The sequence below is a fragment of the Lissotriton vulgaris genome, chromosome 11 (genome assembly GCF_964263255.1).
Source record: "Lissotriton vulgaris chromosome 11, aLisVul1.2, whole genome shotgun sequence".
Lineage (NCBI taxonomy): Eukaryota > Metazoa > Chordata > Amphibia > Caudata > Salamandridae > Lissotriton > Lissotriton vulgaris.
In genome coordinates, this window is record NC_141699.1 from 406,742,802 (window position 1) to 406,762,048 (window position 19,247).

Sequence of the window (19,247 nt, forward strand, 5' to 3'; positions counted from 1 at the left end):
CTCCGTAGCATACTATGGAGAATCGTCCACATGGTGTAGTTTGATAGGTTTGATAGAGACAAGGCATTTGTCTCTATAGCCTGGAAGCGGTGGCAAGATGACAGTTCATGTTCCTTGTATGCCAAGGACCAGAACAGGTGTAAAACAACAACAATATCTCAACCAACATTATTGAGAAAGGTAATTTAACCAGTATGTACAAGACATTACTAGGAAAAAAAATTAGGGAGACTCATAGTTCGTTGTAAAATGTGCTCACTGCATCATATAGTTTGAATAAGAAAACAATAATAGGGAACAGTTGTATCAGCAGTGGAGGCAAAAATTGCAAAAACAATCCAAAAACTTAGTGCACTTATGTGCTCATGACACTCGAAGGTGAACAGCGCATGTGACAAGTGAAAGGAACAGAAGAAGGCGCAACGTGAATAGGTGACTGGTGTATACAAGAATATATGATTCATATATATTATTTTACCGTGATTGGTAATGTTATTAGAGGCATTTTGAATTAACCATAGTTGAAAAAGCACCATAAATTGCGCTGAAATGTCGATGGCGTTTCGATCCTAATTATTCAGGATCATCTTCATGACTGGGTTGCCGTGTTGAAGGTGCTAGCCTGTGTGGCGTGACCGGTGTGGCGCAAGACTTAAGAGGAAGCCGGGGACAGGGTCGGAGCCTCGATTCACTGTCGGCATGTGAGGAGGAGGAGGTATTAATTTGAAGATGGCCGTCTGGTAGGTATGTCCATTAGAAGGATAGCAGGGGGCCTGGAACTAATCCGGTGGCAACTTGGAAGTCTAGATCAGTACGGTGACCAGAACAAGAACATGGTACATTGGGCCAAATTCCTTTTTAATGCCCACCTTTTTATGAACCAGATGCCGAACCTTCGACAGCCAGATGGAAACCAGAGTTTGGTCTTCAGGACTTTAAAATAGAGGTGCAGGTAAATGTGTGCAAGACTAAGCGTCACTGAACTTTTGTAGGTCCTGCAAGACAGCACAATGGTTATCTACATCAAAGGTTGTAGCAGCCACCACAATGTCTGGACCATCAAGATCTGGAACATACATATTTTTGCCAAAAATCTTTTTGAATGGTGTCCACCCACCTGGAGATCTTATGGGGAGGTTATAAGTGCTCGATGAACCCCTTAGAGATGGTTCAACCAACGACACCCTGTGCCTAGTATTCTATCTGTTACGGACTGCTTTAAGTCATGGTTCATAATTTCCATTACAAAACTGCCCTCAGGCCTATATTGAGAAGATAAATGCAACTGTACACTGATGGACGTCACTGAATCATGGTACGCTTTAGAGGTGTAAGCTAGACACTGGTCTGAATGGAATGCTCCACAGGCATAAATCCTGATAAAGACTTGCAAGTCTTAAATAACAGTTTGATCATCAGTTAAGCACTAAGGCCAAACCCAGAGGAACATAGGGCAAGAATCAACTGCAACCAAAGTAAATTTGAACGCAGTATCCGAAAACAGTGAACCACTATGATTGAGAAAAATACAGCCAAATGGTTTGTTAGAATTTAAGGGATGTGTCTGTAGTGAACGAGACACAGTGGAGACTTTAGTTGCCTGACAAATGTCGGAACACAGAGCAAATATTTTTTGTCTGTTGGTATAAGCCCTGCCACCAATAGTGTCACTGTCAGAGCAAAATAGTGGGTGTCACTGCCAGATGAGAGGAAGTTACATCTTCATATGCAGTGACAATTAAAGGATATCTGTGGTCTTCATTGGGAATCAAACTATTGCCAACTCCAGGAATAGGTATAAAAGGAACATTCTGGTCATTTAAGTGATAAGAGAATTTAGAAGGAAATTCTTTAGGTAAAGGGGTGCCATTTTTAATTGCATGTACAGCAGGCAAAATATTGTTACTGATACGAATTTTAGAGCGAGTTACTGCTTCTATTTTAGCTGTGGCTACTGCAGATTTGGCTGCTTCATCAACCAGAGAATTCCCTAAAGCGTGTGTTCCCACACGGTGATGACTCAATGTATGTATTAAATGAGCTTGTGGCAATCTATCTTTAAGATCTGCCACTTTAATCCAAAGCAGTTTGTGATGTGCTACCTTTTGAATCTCTGAAATAATTTTGCCTCCAAAAATGTAAATTATCATTAAAAGATGGTACACAGTAATACAAATCACACACAATAAGTGTGGGGAATTTAGGATCTGTATTTTCAAGTGCAAAAAGCATATTTTTCAGTGCAGTTTCCTAAAGACTGCGTGCAAGGTTTTTGAGGCTGAAAAACGCTATACGACATAATACCAATAACAATGGTGCATGCAGCAGAATACTGCTGCTAAGAACCTATGGAAGGTTGAGCTGAAGCATCAGTGTAAATGGGATATCTGTACTGATCAAGAGGCAAAACAGTGGATGGCAAAGTATATACATGCTCATACTGTAGAAATTACTGTGTCTGTAAAGAAGAGTCAAAGACAAAGCCGACATCAACAGCTGTTAAGGACGCAGCACATTGTTTCCATCTAGGATGGAGGGCCTTCGCATTAGGAACACTGGCTTTAGTGACAGCCTCTAAGGCTGGCACGGGAGTAAAAACAATAATGCATTTACCTTGAGCAAGTGGCCATTCTTTAAGGCTGGCCATCTGCACAGCAGTCAGTATTTTTTCAGTGGAAGCAAAATACATTTCCGCACTCCAATATAAATGCAATTTATATGCTAAAGGAACTGTTTAACCTTTGTTACAGATTATATATGTAAATCCAATTGCACCCGGTAAAATTCGGATGACGAGTTTTGTGGTGTTGACACATGGATGGAAGTGGCATGTTTCAAGTAAGTCAGATTGTAAAGATCTGAGTGTTTCTGTGTATTCTGATGTCCAGCAGGAAATGTAAAAATCAGTTCATTTTAAAGCATAAAGAGGTTTTATTGGCTGTGCTTTTTCAGGTATAAATGTTCTGCCAAAATGCAAAAATCCTAGCAAAGACTGCAAGTTTTTAGTGTCTTTGGAAATTGCAATTGTGCACGTTTCTCCAGAAAATGAGAGGCCAGATTATTTCCGTCATTGGTAACTTCATATCCTAAGGAAAGGACATGGAGAATAACTATATTAGCCTTTTTAAAGTTGAAACTGTAACCAAGTTCAGCAAATCCCAATATTATGCGGTCTACTCTGGCTAAATGGGGGTTTAAGTCATCGTCCGTCAGGTAGATAGCATCTACGTAGAACAGAGCATCAGGGTCAATGTCATGATGAACTGACACAATTCATGCTGCAAAAACTCCTGGGCTGTTCTTATACCCATAGGAAGTCTTGCATTTGAAATTTTAAAGTGCTAAATCCGGACCAGTCTTGCCTCTCAGGAGCCAAATTGTGACTGAAAAACCATTGGAAATGTCCAGGGTGGTTTTGTATTTTTTACGAACTACATTCTTAATGGGCGCCGTACTATGAAAGTTTTGCACCGCAAATGTACGTGTATGATTGTTTAAATGTCTTTAGCCTAAGACAATGTAATAGGAATTATCTGGTTTCACAACAGGAAAAAGAGGATTGTTCATTTGAGAGACACTGACTTCAATTACGGCCTGGTACGCCAGAATTTCTTTAATGGGCACTTGAGTGTCCTGTTTAATAGGATATTGTGGTTGCGCTTATGCAGTAGACCATATAGGGATAACATGATAAGGGGAATCTCTAGCCCAACCAGTATGATTAAGATAAAGTGCTGAGGCCTATGCAAGAGCCCATTCAAATGCATAAGCGTGTTTGACTTCTTCAGGGACAAGATGTATAAAAGAAGGTAGGATGATATCTTACCCCTTGGGGGGATGCAAGCACAACTGGTGGAGGCCAATCGACCTCTGTCCAGAAAATGCCATAAGACATAGTTAAATTATACCAGAATATTGCTTTCATGGCATGTTTAACATAACCCTCAATTTGAATGTCTAAGTGATATATTTTGTCTTGAGGGGCTACGCGGGTGTCCACGGTTTACACCCCAACAAATGTCTCAGTTGCTTTTGCTACCAAAAAACTGGTGGAGTGTCTGGCGTACTATGGTGACTTCTGCCCAGCTGTCGAGGAGAGTCACCACCCAACTCCGTTTCAAGAGGAGGGTTCTCATCATCTGTGGCATATTCAGCAGTTAAGTCTGCTACTCTCTTCTTCTAAAAGGGGGATTTATAATGAGGTGGTCTATCCGCCTTCTTTATCTTCACATCAGACGAGTTTTGTGTTTCCCTATTTTGTTTTGCATACTCTTCTTGTCTGCGTTCAGATCACCCTACTCTGTACTACTGCTGGTCAGAAGATTCCTGTAAGGAGTAAGGAGAATACGTATGAGGCACCTGATATCTGTTTGGAGTATTTATTTTACTGCGATTATGAAAATCATATCATCTCTCAGAGGACTCCAGGGATGGAGAACCTCCACATTGTCTTCCTCTCTGTTGTTGTTAAATTCCATCCCATTATTTTTTAGCAAACTCATAGGGTGGTCTGGCATCCTTGTCAGAGCTTGGCTTGCCAAGAGGTGGTAGTGAAGGTGTGGTTCCCAAACTATTATGTCCTAAAGATGTATATATGAATTAGCAAAAATTACAGGCAATTCACGTTCGCGGTCGGCCACTGCCACCGTGGCAAGTCGTTGCTTCACCTTTAACATTAGAAAAAATAATTTAAGAGACAACGTGAAAATTACCCAAGAGTTTCATCCCCAAATCGAGGGCAGGACCTGTCCCATGCTCATTCTGTATTTGTTTGAGGATGTTCAGTAGAATGGCCATCGAGGGAGTGCTATGACAAAGAGTGTAGGCTTTGGCAAAAATAGTCCCCAAGGTGTTGCAGTCAGCTAGAGTGGAACCAGTCCAATGGGTAAGCACATAGTTAAAATTCTGTACTTGTCTTGCGGTCCTGTAAGGAGAAACACAGGCTCAAGTTGATGGATTTTTGGGGCAGTCCAAAATGGAATTTCCTCACGATTAGTGGGTTGTTTGCCCATAGCTGAATTAACGATTACAGGACTTATTACAGGCATTGCAGGCATCTGGGCTTGTGCTTGCAGGCTAAGTCTAGCTGAACCAGCTAGTAATGTATGTGAAATAAACTGAGACAGATGTTGATATAGGATGACAAGAACATTATACAAAGCACAGGTTTGTACTAGATTTAAATTTCCTAAATCTGGATATGGTGTATATTCAGCTAATGCCATCCAAGTGGCCCCGTCATTACTTAGAGGACCCTTTTCGAACTGGCACAGACACAAGGGGAAGGGTGCCATTAAACCATGTCTGGTGTTCCCAGATTGTAAGAGGAATTTCAACAAGTGCATGAGGTTTATATGCTGCAGGTGCCCGTGGTACAGTGTATTCAGGTAAAGTATTAGTGTTGGTGTCCACAGCCAGAAATGTGACCCTAGAATAAAAAAATTAAAAGCAAAATGCAGCATCCACGTTTTACTGGAGAATTTACAGAAGCTCCCACATTAGGTACTCCATGTTGTGTTAAATATGCATAGACTGCCAGTCAGCAATTGGCTGTAATAGCAATAGGTTGTGCCATAAGTAATTTATAATGGATACAAAGCTTAGCACAAATAGGGTGTAAGACCTTGTAATATTCAAGCTTGAAAAACCAATGAAACTAGGTGCTACCTAAAAACTGTAGCGGAAAGGTCCCCAACACAATGGACGTCTCTAGCAAAAAGGTGCAATGGTATTCAAAGGTCAAGCACAAGCATTGGGTTCCTACAAGTAGGTACCTGATCAAAACATTGGCAGTGCCATGTTGTGGGGATTCTGCTCAGGAACAGAACAATGCTTGAGACCATAGAACTTTAACATGTAGCGACTGAGTCACCATGCTACCTCAGTATCTATGAACCTGAGTCAGACTAGCTATCGTGCCTCACTTGCACACCTAAGCTTTTCAGAGAAACAAGTGAGTTGCCACCCCAGGACACAACACTCTCAATCCTCTCAGGGATCGTGGTAACAAGACACACCCTTTCGCTCTCAACAATTAGATAAACAAGATACACAAAGGGAGTTTATAATATTTATTTAAATTATTGTGCTCTAATATGCAGTATTTGTGCCACAATTAGAAAACAAATGCATACCAAAAATGTTGTTAGCATGGTCACGCAACTACATACCAAAAACAGCCCTATCATATTGTAAGACAGATCAGCATAAACATCACCCCCCCTACTGAAGCTAAATGATTACATATCAAAGATCTCTGGGATGAGTGGCGGACCCCATACCTTAGCATACACAGATTGATGCTCCACATCTCAGAGGACGCAGTAATCTTGCATCAGGACCTTCGCTAAGTGTCTGTGTTTTTTAACTCCTGTCCTTAGTTATATGACAAGACATGTGTGCTCATAAACAACAGCCGCTTTCTCTTGTTATGTTTAGGTGTTAGAGTCTGACCAGAGAATAACACGGGGCATTGTTGTTTATCCTTGTCTATGGTGTTCAGACTAAATCCCAGAAAAAGAACAGAACACGAAAACATATGCAGGTTCTGTGCGAAAATAAAATGTGGTACAAAAGCAAGCGTGTTTATATTGTTACGTGTGCAAAAGAAAATGAGGCCTACAATGTACACAACTAGGCTAACATAGGGAAAACGACAATGGGTCATGCAGGAAACATATGACAAGTTCATACTTTGAAATGAGTCATGTCCAGGAGTGTGACTGTGCAGAGAATTCAGGTGGGTGTTCATTGTGGAGCACGATTGAGAGCGCTAGAGCCAAGCCTGAAGGCAGTGTGAGTTTCTCACAGTGCCTGTAGCGGCTCATAAAGGTGTGCAGACTTCATGCATATGCAGTGGTGGAAGTGGGCTGCGAGGGGTCTGAAGAGCAGGGCGTACCCATACTTTTTTAATTTTAGAAAAAAAGTTCCCCTACTTTTTGTAAAGAAAAACAACTGCCCTGGAACAGTTCATTATATCATTTGAAATGCTTCAACCGAAGTGTTCGGCAGGAACCTCCTGTGTTGCGAGACAGAGGAATAGGCAGACAGCTAAATGAGCCTTCTTGCCAGGGTGCCTGCTTCCCTTAAAGAAATGTAAATGTGCAAAACTGGTCAATCTGCAAATGTAAAAGGTGCCTGGAAGCTGCCTTTGGCTTTAATTGATGAAATCACTTGAAGCTTCCTGATGACACATATTTATTCTTTTTGAAAGAGATTGTAAGTGAGCTACCAGCTAAGATGTGAAGTGTGTGCTTTTAAAAGAGAGTTATAATAAATATTTGCACTAAGTACAGTCTGGGTATTACTAACATCTATATTTTGGAAGCACTGTTTTATCTTAAACATTTTTGCGCATTGTCTAGCAGCCTCCCTTATACTGTGAGTAAAGCAAGTATAAAATAATGACTTACATGTTCACAGACTGGGACCTTATAGAACGAAACATACACAAGTCACTATTCTCAACTTCACCAACCAGGATTCAATTCTGTGGCTCTCTGATGCAGTGCATTAACTAATAGAGGTTTCATAATGTACGATAGTTAATTTCCCACTGATTAACATAACTTGCCTTTAGTTTTCATTTAAAGTGTGTGTTATTTTATGTGTAGTTACCTGAAGGTGAAAGACCAAAATAAGTAACAGAATATATATCTTTTTCACAGTTTTCATAGTATTTTAATGCACTTCGACCACTTCAATCCTTGGCCTCTCTGCAGAGCGCACAAAGATGGTCCCATATGTGCAGTTATAATTGTTAAAAAGTGTGAGATATGCAGATGGAGAATTTCAGAAAAATGTGGGGACACAAAAGGCGTAAGTCTCTAACTGAGTGAAAGAATTTACAATAAAGTGATGTGTAAGGGAACACACCGAAGGTCACAATCCTTTCCACAAACATTAGTAATGTGGAATTTTCAGTCTTGTATTTTCAGAATTGAAACATTTTCAATTCTAATTGTTCACAATAAAATTCTGTTCATTTTTCTGATACAGCTAACAAACATTGGTAAAGTCAATGGGTATGATTTTGTGAAGCACAGGACTTTTGCATATTTTAAGCCACCCCCCTGCCTATATTGTCCACACCTCTTGATAGGATTTCTAGGTACTCATCTTTCATAAAACCTGTCTTTTTAAACACACATCAGTGCTGACTTTGCATAAAGCTATCAGGGTATGATAAAGTTTCAATCCATTTTTACTTTGCCTGTCTTACTCAATGGGTCTGACTTTTCTCCTTTCTCTGTTTTTTCTCATGGTAATCTTCGCACACTTGAGGTTTAACTTACCTTCCTCTGTTGTCTTTCACAGTTTCCCCTATCATGAAATGTATGACACTGTGGAATATCACCTACAACAACATTCTTTTGCACTGTAATCTTGAGTGCATACACAGCATCCATCTCATTTTGGACAGTCAAAGCGGTAACTCGGGTTCATATCGCGATCTCTTCCCTCCCATTTTCCAACACATCTTGTACAAAAAGGGTTTTTAAAACACGATGTCATGAACTGGATATGTAAAAACATAATTTTCAAATTGAAATTAATGTATTAATTTGTATTTCCAGTGCTTTGTTATTTTCTCTTATTTCTCAATTACATTCTTAGACCTCAAATTGAGTCTCTTTTCTTTGTTAATTTATATAATTTTATGATTTAAAATAGCATGGGAATGGCTTGTAGGCATTAGAACACTCAACAAAAAGCAGAATGCATCAATACCAAATAGAAGGGAAAAAAGTGACATTAAAAGGTGGAGAGATCACCATGTTAGCCTCCCCTCGAGATTGAGCGCTCCATACATATTCATTGTAAATAAGTCTCCCTGCATTCCGTTTTTACTGATTTTTACAGATAAATACAGACAGAAAACATTTATTTTCTTGCCTATATTTATTTTTTAATGCGGATAAAAATGGAAATTGGGTGTTTTTTGAGTAATTCTAAATACTATCTGCCATGACTGCCAGGCCAATAGCTGTGTGAATCGATAGGTAATGAAGTTAAAAAAAGAAAGGAATTTTAGTAAAGAGGTTTTAACACCAGTTGATATGCACAAGGTTGATAGTGAAATGTGCATGTTTACATATAAGTGCATTGATTTATCTTCTACTGGTGTTCATATCATTGAAACCTGGCAGGGATTTACGCATTATGCATATTTATTGGTTAAATAAATGTAGAAATATACTAATTTCTGCTTAATTTTTCCACAAAACCCAAAATAAATATGGATAAATACAGATAAAATTAGCAAAAATAAATAAATATGGATAAATACAGACAGAAATGTAAAAAAAAAAAAAGAAATACCGGGAGCCCGTAATTGTAAAGCATAGCAGTGACAAGAAAGTAGCCGAAAACGAGCGCTTTACAAAATGCAAGAACGTATCACTAACAAAGAGACCATATACCTGTCACAATAAAGGTGGAGAGAACACCAGATTGGCCTCCCCGTGAGGTAGAGCGCTTCACATGTATTCATTGTGAGACATAGCAGTGACAGGCAGGTGGTACCGTCCGTACCACGAGCTGGCTGAGATTGGTCTACACTTGGCGGAAGTGTGATGGGGTAGGAGAGGGGTGGGTCAGGTGTCTATTCAAGAGATTTGAGGTCTTTTTTGAAGGTGACCTTTTTCTTCCCACTTAAAGCGCTAGTTTTCAGAGAAACTCTGGGGCATATTATCAAGAAACTGCCGCTAAAGCGGCGATAATGGGCTTGATTATATGCCCGTGTGAATTCCCATAGCAGCCCAGGTTCTGGTGTTAACCTGGGCTGCTCTGGGAATTTACAAGGGCATATTATCAACCATTATCACCGCTTTAGCAGCAGGAAAGCGGCGATAATTGTATAGCCTTTCTTGATAATATGCCCTTCTGTGACTGCGCCCATCGCCCCAGTCGGTTACTCGCCTTCCATAACATTTTTTTTTTTACAGTTTTACAGCTTTACACAATTGCCGTGCCCTGTTCCGAAGTCTGTTCTAGAGTGGCATCAGCGCCCACCCGTAAACACAAATCCAAAGAATAAAACAAAATAACCCCAAATCACATCATTAAAAAAAAAAACAATGCAGCGCGCAAAGCGCACCCCCTTGTTGAACTCTTTACAGCACACTGGTCATCGGACATGTTTTGGGAGACAGGTTGAGGGAACACAATATATTAGATATAAGTGGTTACCTCTTCAGCGGATCAAGTATAAATGTCCCTCATTTCTTTAATAAGCGGCCAGACTGGAATACATGGGGCTCTGAGCCCGCTCAGCAAGAATAACATAGTACACACTACTCTGCTAATGCAACCATAGGCAGCCATATTTTCGCACAATTTCCCAGAAGTTGAAAGATCAATTTATGATGAAATGTCTCCATCTAGCGACCAGTCTATATATCTAGTACAAACAGTTCCCAGGCAACTAGGCCATGCCCGGGAGGACACATTTGGTTTACTGTGTGCCTTATCTGAAATATTGCGATCGGCGCTGACAATGGCTGAATCATTTTCAGAGTGATGGTGCTACCATTCATCGCTGATGTCATAGAAATGGTCTAAAATTCAAGTATCACACAGAGAGCACGTGTGGAACAAATGTAACCAGCTAGAGACCAATGAGTGTGTGGTATGTAGCTGGTTGTGCATTTCGGAGCACACTTTTGCAAATATAACACTAAGTCATGGTATAGTAGCGCACCGTATTTTACAGACAGCACATTTTCGAACGAACTGGCCAATAAATGTGCAACGATATACCGTTTTATGGATAAGACTATACAGCACACAAAGATATTGTGTGGAAATCAGGTTTAAGTAAATATTTCATTTACAAATCACCAAGTGTATTAATTTTTTTGAGCCTATTTAAACCTGTGTTTCCATCACACTTCAGAACTAGAAAAAAAAGTGCATATTTTGCGCTTTCATAACTGCTTGTATATTCTGAAATATTTGTACGGTTTATTTACAGGTATTTACATTGTGTGGTGTTAGAAACAATGACATCCTACAACTTTTCCTTTGCCACTCCCTGTGCCCAAACAAGACTGTCAGATAGTTCATTTTACAAAATCCTCTAAATTTGGAGTAAACAAATCTCAAATATCAATCTGCTTGTCAAAAACATTATGCATCAATGTGTCAGAAGATGTACCATGATACTTGACCTCAACAAATGTTATAAGATAAAAAATGAAAGGAATGTTTGTTGCTCATTCACCTTCTGACTTCGAACATGGTTATTGTGGGGGTGCTGCAACACCCCCGCACCCTTTCTTCCAACGTCTGACTTCTGAAGAACAAATTGGTGTTGTTCTGTCTGGTTCTGGAAGAACACAACACAACTTCGTACATAGAAGCTGTTAACATTGAAGCAAGTTGATCAGTTGTGTTATAATTTAGTTTTGCCAGCTTTATGGATATCATTAGCAAAGGCAGACATACGATCTTTAATTATATAGAGTATGCATAATAGGTAACCTTGCAATATGGTCCAGTTTTGCCTTTGATGGGTTCTTGGGCCATCATTCACCACAAGACTGAGGGCCGAGTGGTTTGTAAATTTGACCAAAACCACAAAATGGCAATATAGGACCATGGTACACATTTTACCCTTTATGCATGTTTTATTTATATTTTGTTTCTTTTGGGAGTGGTCATCATGAAACGGCTGTTTTCTTCAAATTGAAGTCAATTATGGGCCCTTATAGCTATTAGAATATTTAAGTTTATCTTTCATTCATATAATATTAATAAATCAATGGACAATGATGAGAGCAAGAGGATAAATGTGATTCTGTAACTGTAGCATTTAGCACATAATTATGGGTTTACTGCATTTATCACTTAATTTGCAGCATAATTTCAAACATTTTTAGGTTTCACAAAAAATGTTGTTTAAAGCTAAAATGGATGAAAATAATAAATGTAGATGCTGCAAAATTAGGAACACCTTGCCACACAATTTGCTTCTCTATGCCACTGAATCATAGCAGTACAGACATTGGTAAAGCTCTGCATAGAGGTTTGAGGGTTGTTACTATGATGATGAAATCTGCATTTCACAGCGAACTGTGAAATATTTCTAATATTTCACAGTTCATTGTGAAACATGGGTTTTCATTCCAGTGCATTTTTTGAGATAAAATCACCCATGTAAGTAAGCTATCTATCTATCTATCTATCTATCTATCTATCTATCTATCTATCTATCTATCTATCTATCTATCTATCTATCTATCTATCTATCTATCTATCTATCTATCTATCTATCTATCTATCCATCTATCTGTCTATCAATCTATCTATCTATTTATCTATCTATCTATCTATCTATCTATCTATCTATCTATCTATCTATCTATCTATCTATCTATCTATCTATCTATCTATCTTACCTACTGGCGGTCGCCAGTAGGTAGTTATAGTTAGGACCTTGTTTCTATTCAAAAAGCGTTTTTTTTTTTTGGCAATATCTTCGTTAAATGTTCAAAACTAATGGGGAGCTCAGTTCAGCTCCTGTCTTGAAAGTTTCGGGGTGATTCGTCAAGTGGGGCAGAGAAATAAGGGTGTCCCAAAACTCGTTTTCTCCATAGGAAACTTTAGCCATGGCTACAGCCCGAACTGCTGAACGGAAGTACGCCAAATATGGCAGAAGGGTAGCTTTTGGTTCAGAAAGGCCTCTTTTTGTTAAATGGAGTAAATCTGTCCAGTAGTTCCTGAAAAATTTATATATTTCAAAATATTAATATCTGGCGATCGCAGTGGATCCGTGAACCCTACCGATCTCGAGCTTGACTCTGATTGGCTGCCAACAATTCCAACCAGGAAGTGTTGGCAGCCACCTTGTGACTCGGTCAAACAGAGTCACAAGAAGAAAGGTGAAAAAAGATTACAAAAATAAGGAAAAGGGGCAGGGTAGAAATATCCTGGCCCCCAAGCCTGCTCAGAGGGTCCCACAGGGACCCAGAGGGCCAAACAAAGCATTTTTCTAAAGAAAATTAGGCGGGATTCGCTTAGGGTACGCAAATCACATCGAAATTTGAAATAAAAAATGAAGCGTGACCTCCTGCACTTTGGTTTCTTTAAGCCCCTGGGTGGGCCAAGTCATGGGGGCAATGTTTTACTATGAAGCGGGGGCCCCATCTGCTCCGAGGACTGCCACCTCCCTGAGGCGACATTCAATAAATGTGGGGGGGACATGCGGCTGCCCCACAGCCCTGGGGACCGTCACCTCCCTGGGGCATTTTTTAATTAAAAGGCATGGGGGTGAGCTCCTGCCCTACCCCATGCTGACCCAGGGACCACCAACTCCCCGGGTCTTTAATCTTTAAATGTGGGGGTCTCAGGCCCCCTAAAGCCCTGGGGACCGCCACCTCCCCAGGTCTTTATAAAAATGTGTAGGGGGGCTCTGGCACCCCCCCCCCCAAGGAGCCCAGGGACCGTCACCTCCCCGGGCTTGTTGTATCGAATTGGTGAGGGATATGCGCCCCCCAGCCCCAGGGACCGCCACCTCCCCCAAGCAATCCACAATTAAAGCGTGGGGCATTTGCCCCCTGCAGCCCTGGGCACAGCCACCTCCCTGGGGCTGAAGTTAAAATTATAGTGTGGGGGGCTCAAACCCCCTCACACTGCTCCAGGGACCACCACCTACCCGGTGCATACATTAATAAACAAGCATTTGCAATGCAATAGGTCTCGCATTATGAAAGTTTGAGCTCTTGGTTGTAAATGACAATTTTTTTATTTACGTATTGGTTTTTAAAATAGCTAAATTAATAGCTTTGTCATTTATAATACCAATAGTTATAACTTTCGCAAATGTGGCATTTGTAATGCAACATGTTTTGTATTTATGTGACTTAGATGTATTGATATTACAAATAACAATGGCTTTTATTTTTTTAAAATAATTAATACTTAAATAAAAGTAATTGTAATTTATAAAGGCAATAGCTTAAACTTTTGTAAATAACTTTTGTGAAGATTATGTTCAGTGTATTTTATTGTGATGAAAATCCAAGAACAGAAGTGAAATATTAACATCTTTTTGTGACATTTGTAACAAAGCTTGAAACATTGAGAGAACATACTTGAACCAGTTGTTGTTCAATGGTTGCACAGATTGATGCTGTGATGGCGCGGAGTGATATTGTGGTGGCGCTGAATGATGCTGTGGTGGTGCTGAGTGATGTTGGGGTTGCGCTGAGTGATGCTGTGGTGGTGCTGAGTGGTGCTGTGGTGGTGCTGAGTGATGCTGTAGTGGTGCTGAGTGATGCTGTGGTGGTGCTGAGTGGTGCTGTGGTGGTGCTGATTGATGCTGTGGTGGTGCTGAGTGGTGCTGTGGTGGTGCTGAGTAATGCTGTGGTGGTGCTGAGTGATGCTGTAGTGGTGCTGAGTGATGCTGTGGTGGTGCTGAGTGGGGCTGTGGTGGTGCTGAGTGATAATGTGGTGGTGCTGAGTGATAATGTGGTGGTGCTGAGTGATAATGTGGTGATGCTGTGGTGGGCTGAGTGGTGCTGTGGTTGTGTTGAGTGATGTTGTGGTGGTGCTGAGTGATGCGGTGGTGGTGCTGAGTGGTGCTGTGGTGGTGCTGAGTGATAATGTGGTGGTGCTGATTGATAAAGTGGGGGTGCTGAGTGATGCTGGAGTAGCGCTGAGTGATGACGTGGTAATGCTGAGTGGCACTGGGGTGGTGCTGAGTGATGCTGTGGTGGTGCTGAGTGATGCTGTGGTGGTGCTGAGTGATGCTGTGGTGGTGCTGAGTGGTGCTGTGGTGGTGCTGAGTGATAATGTGTTGGTGCTGAGTGATAATGTGGTGGTGCTGAGTGATAATGTGGTGGTGCTGAGTGGTGCTGTGGTGGTGCTGAGTGGTGCTTTGGTGGTGCTGAGTGATGCTGTGGTGGTACTGAGTGATGCTGTGGTGGTGCTGAGTGGTGCTGTGGTGGTGCTGAGTGATAATGTGGTGGTGCCGATTGATAATGTGGGGGTGCTGAGTGATGCTGGAGTAGCGCTGAGTGATGATGTGGTGATGCTGAGTGGCACAGGGGTGGTGCTGAGTGATGCTGTGGTGGTGCTGAGTGATGCTGTTGTGGTGCTGAGTGGTGCTGTGGTGGTACTGAGTGATGCTGTGGTGGTGCTGAGTGGTACTGTGGTGGTGCTGAGTGATATTGTGGTGGTGCTGAGTGGTGCTGTGGTGGTGCTGAGTCATGCTGTGGTGATGCTGAGTGATGCTGTGGTGGTGTTGAGTGGTGCTGTGGTGGGGCTGTGGTGGTGCTGAGTGATGCTGTGGTGGTGCTGAGTGGTGCTGTGGTCGTGCTGAGTGGTGCTGTGGTGGTGCTGAGTGGTGCTGTGGTGGTGCTGAGTGGTGCTGTGGTGGTGCTGAGTGATGCTGTGGTGGTGCTGAGTGGTGCTGTGGTGGTGCTGAGTGATGCTGCGGTGGTGCTAAGTGGTGCTGTGGTGGTGCTGAGTGGTGCTGTGGTGGTGCTGAGTGATGTTGTGGTGGTGCTGAGGGATGCTGTGGTGGTGCTGAGTGATGGTGCAGTAAGTGCCCAACTGTTGAAGCACTTCTAGTGGAGATGTGTGATGTTTTTAAAAGAAACATAAAACAGTGGCTCTTTACTTATTTTATTTATTTATTTATTTTATGTGTTTTATATAGCGCAGACTTTACCCGAAGGTGTCAGAGCGCTTCACAGTAGGAACATAACTGATACATGAGGAGAAAATTACAAGTGAAGAAATTACAAAAGCAAACGTTAAGTTAAGTCCTGCAATGTCCTAATCCCGGGACACAGTATGCTGCTCTGTGCCATGGCTATCCCTACTGTGGCTACAAAAAGTCCTCTTTTCAATTACTGAAAAACATGGCTGTGCCCACAGAGCCCAAGAGACCGCATGGGTGCGGGAGGCGAATAGAGAACAAAAGGGAGGGGGCGGGGAGTGCACGCGCATTGTGAAAGGGGAGCAGGAGGTGAGCCCAAGAGCGGTGCGCGGCGCAACTAGCAACCATTGACAAAGCCAATAGTCCTTGTTCGTTGTAGGTGTAATGTTAGTTGTTGTATTGTATATGTGGATGTAAAGACATAAGCAGCAAAATACCAGTCCGCAGCACACTATGCTAAGCACAGATTTTAGCCTAAATGTTTAAAACAACGATCTAACTTCTGGTCATTGTTGTTTCACCTTGCAGGGTTTAACAGATGCTCCATTGGTGTCATGAGCATTGGATGGTGCGGTAAGTGCCCAGCTGTTTACGCACTTCTATTGGAGATGTGTGATGTTTTAAAAAAAACATAAAACAGGGGCTCTCATGCATGCAATGTCTTCATCCCGGGACCCGGTATACTGCTCTGTGCCATGGCCATCTCTACTGTGGCTACAAAAAGTGTTCTTGTCAATTACTGAAAAAAAACATGTCTGTGCCCGCAGAGCCCAAGAGACCGCATGGGTGCGGGAGGCAAATAGAGAACAAATGGGAGGGGTGGGGGCGGTGCACGCGCATTGTGAAAGGGGGAGCAGGAGGTGAGCCCGTGAGTGGTGCGCGGCGCAACTAACAACCATTAAAAAAGCCAATAGTCCTTGTTCGTTCTCGGGTTATGTTCGCGCTATATAAAATCGCATTAAATAAAATAAAATAAATAGGTGTAATATTAGTTGTTGTATTGTATATCTGGATGTAAAGACATAAGCAGCAAAATACCAGTTTGCAGCACACTATGCTAAGCACAGATTTTAGCGTAAATATTTAAATAGTAAATCCTTTAATTCCTCTTTTTCAAAACTTGTACCGCCCTGCCCCGCAAATAGCCTCTAAATAAAATGAAACACTGTTGTGCAAAGCCTCGCACACTGTCGAAAAATGAGCACCGTGCACATTTAAGTCGCAGACAGCAGGAAGTTCCAAAAGCAAAAGAGAGGCTTTTTTTCCTAAAAGCTGCACAAAGCAGTAGAAGAATAAAACCGAAGTATAGTGAAGCGAACCTACCGGGAGATGGGGAAGCGGTGACACGGCAGTGCAGTACGGTGAAGCGGCAGGGCAGAGAAGAGAGTTGGAGCGGAACACAGTGGCGGAGCAGGCTCTGGACGTGGAAGGTGAAGCAGAATCTTCCGGGGCGGCGCAGGATGAGGTAGAGGCAGACGTGGAAGCTGGCGGACCGGCACTAAGGAGGCCAGGGAAACCAGTAAACCAATGTGTGATCCAGAGAAAAGCGGCAAGTGAACAGAGGAAAAACTTGTAAAACCTGGAACATTGTAAATAGTAGAGAGCTGGGCAAAGCTGCAATTGTTTTTTTTTTACTAAAAGGTGGGGGTTGAATACTGGTTGCGGGGAAGCGGAGTGCTAAAAGCATTGGGGGCCCCTTTGAAGTGAAACTCACGGCCTCGCGGCCGTGAAAGTGAAAGCGGGATGTAATTAGGGGGGAGGAGAAGTGAGACCGAGCAGGCACTGCGCACGCTGGGGAAGCAACAGATGCCTGTGGGAGGGAGGCTGATGGCTTTGATGTGGACGCGCTTTCCGCACAAGTGCACCACACGAACTGTCCGAAATCCACAATGGTTTAAGACCTTGCTTTGCCCACTATACTCTGGTCTATTTATCCCTTGCGGGATATAATAGTCTCGACCTAAAAAGGGAGGGGCGTTTTGGACGCCCGGCCCCGGGGACCACCACCTACCCAGGGCTTTGAATCTGATGGGAGGGGAGCAGTGCGGCCCCCTTCCAGGCGGCCTCCATGGCCCTGGGGACCCCACCCCCAAGAGCCGGAACCAGCAATGTCCCGGGATGCCCACCTCCGGGACATTGCAGTTTGCTATGGCATAGTGGGAGCACTGCCCCCGCCATGCCATAGAAAACTTCTGCTTCACTCTATGGAAGCAAGAGCAGGAAAACTGCTCTTGCTTTCATGAAGATAAGCAGAATTGCTTTTGGGCAAAGGGAGCTGCATGTCAGCTGCTCCCTTTGCCCAAAAGCAATGCTGGCTCCAGCAGGAAGCGGGGAGCCGGTAGGAACCGCAGGGGCCTTGGCGCTCCCTCTGTGGTCCCCAACCTCATGGCCATGCCCGTGGGGATAGGGTCCCCGGGGCCAAAATCCGCCTGAGGAGGGGGGCTGCGCAGCCCCCCTCCATTAGAATTTTTTTTAACTGGCAAAGCCCTGGGGGATAGGGTCCCAGAGGGCCGAAAATGACCTCAGGAGGGGGGACGCATGGCTGCCCTCCTCTAAATATATATATATATATATATATATATATATATATATATATATATATATATATATATATATATATATATATACATATATATATATATATATATATATATATATATATATATATATATATATATATATATATATATATATATATATATATATATATATATTGTTTATTTTTTTTAAAGTAGAAATGCCCATGCCCCCAGGGGAGGTGTCCCTGGAGTCAAAATCAGCCTGGGGAAGGAAGCCGCACGCCCCCCCCCCCACCTCCCTTTAAAAAAAAAAACAAAAGACCTAGCCCCGGGAATAGGGTTCCTGGGGCCATAATCGTTCTCAGCAGGGGGGACTAATACCACCCTCCCCTTTGAATTGAAAAGAAAAAAATACCTCAGACCCCGGGTAATGGGGTCCCCGGGGCCTAAAAGGGTCAAGGAAAAGGGGACCCTTCCTTAGATAAAAAAAATAAACCTGCAACTCGCCAGAAACCCCATCCCCTCCCTGCAACACTCTGCAAATGCGCCACCTGCAGCGCTCTGGGTTGGGGAATGAAGTCCCCGTCACGCGTGAGGGTCCTTAGGGACCAACTAGCCCACCAGGTACCTCCAGTAGGCCCCACACAGTGGGATTGCTGAGAGGCAGTCTGAGGCCTGGCCCCTTTTTACAACACTTTGCAAACGCGCCTCTTGGCACACTGGTGGTGGGGCGATGAGGTACCCTTGTGTCCTGAGGACCGCAGGACTGAAATTAACTTCATCCCCCAAGCAGCAGTACGCCAGGAGGTGTGTTTGCAGAGTGGTGTCAAAAGAGGGTGTGGCCTCTGATCACTCTCAGCAATTCAGCTGGGTGGGGCTTACTAGAGGTAACAGGAGAGCTAGTTGCGCCCCAGGGACCCTCAGGTGGCAAGGGGACTTCATCCCCCAACCAAGAGAGTGCCAAGAGGCGTGTCTACAGAGTGGGGTAGAAAGGGGGCATGGCCTGTGTCCACCATTCAGCAATCACACTGTGTGCGGTTTAATGGAGGTAACAGGTAAGC